The sequence below is a fragment of the Prionailurus bengalensis genome, chromosome B2 (assembly GCF_016509475.1).
Source record: "Prionailurus bengalensis isolate Pbe53 chromosome B2, Fcat_Pben_1.1_paternal_pri, whole genome shotgun sequence".
NCBI classification, from domain to species: Eukaryota; Metazoa; Chordata; class Mammalia; order Carnivora; family Felidae; genus Prionailurus; species Prionailurus bengalensis.
In genome coordinates, this window is record NC_057349.1 from 81,528,450 (window position 1) to 81,529,621 (window position 1,172).

Below are 1,172 nucleotides of genomic sequence, written 5' to 3' on the forward strand. Positions count from 1 at the left end.
TTAAATTCTTTGAATAAATCTGGCCCAGTCACAATGCATTAATCTATTTTATCTGTGTTATATAGGCTGGGTTTTATTTGCTACTATTGTATTTAGTGTGTTTGGATTTATGTTCATGAGTGAGTTTGGCTTGTAAATATTTTTCTCCTATTTTCTGTGCAGGCTTTGTTATCAAGATTATACTAACCTAATGAGGTTGGCAAAGTGTTTCATTCTCCATCTCCTATTTTCTAGATGAATTTGGGCCTCATTGGAATTATTGCTGTTTGAATGTCTGATAGAAATTGCCAGAGAAGTAATCATAGCTTAAAATTTTCTTTGTGGAAAGATTTTGAGTACTGATTCAATGTCTTTAATAATTATATAACTATTGATATTTTCTATTTTTTAAGTCTATTTTGCAAAATTATTTTTTTCTGTATAATTATCCATTTCACCTTGATTTTCTTTTTCTTTCTTCGTCTTTTTTTTTTTTTTTTTTTTTTTTGCGTGCCATCCTTGCGCAGGGGCCATGCTAATCTTCTCTGTATCGTTCCAATTTTAGTATATGTGCTGCCGAAGCGAGCACTTGATTTTCAAATCTATTGACTTACAACTGTTTACAATAGCTTCTTTTAAAAATAAATTTGCAATAAGGTATATTTAATTAAAAAAATAAAATAAATAAAATGTGTAAGTCAAGAAAAAAAATAAAAGTAAGCACTGATCTGTCACACAAAAAAAAAAAAGAAAGAAAAAGAAATTTGCAGGATATAAAGTGGTGTCTCCTTTTTCTTTCCTGGTAATGGTTATTTGTTCTTTCTTTAATGTTTTCAAAGAACTAACTTAGATTTCTTTCTCTTATCTATTACATGTTTGTTTGCCTATTCTATTAATTTTTATCTTATCTTTATTTCTTTATCTCCTTCATTCTACTTTTGTTGGATTTCTTTTAACTTTTTGTATGGATGTTTACTATATTAATTTTGAGACATTTTTAAAATTAATAAACACATGTAATCAACACTTTTTTCTTCTAAATACTGCTTTGACTGCATCACCTCAAGTTTAAGTTGTAATACATTATCATTCAGTTTAGAATACTTCCTAAATTCTGTCATGATTTCTTCTTTGACTTATGGGACAGTTAGAAGTTTATTTATTTCCATATATTTTCACATTTAAGGTCGTTG

At 27.6% G+C, this 1,172-nt stretch overlaps 1 non-coding gene across 1 annotated transcript; it reads right to left on the reverse strand.

The window, feature by feature from the left end:
* Positions 1–461: 461 nt before the first annotated feature.
* LOC122490625 lies at positions 462–568 on the reverse strand. The gene has a single exon (XR_006299173.1). It is a non-coding gene; the product is annotated as a U6 spliceosomal RNA (small nuclear RNA).
* Positions 569–1,172: the final 604 nt, after the last annotated feature.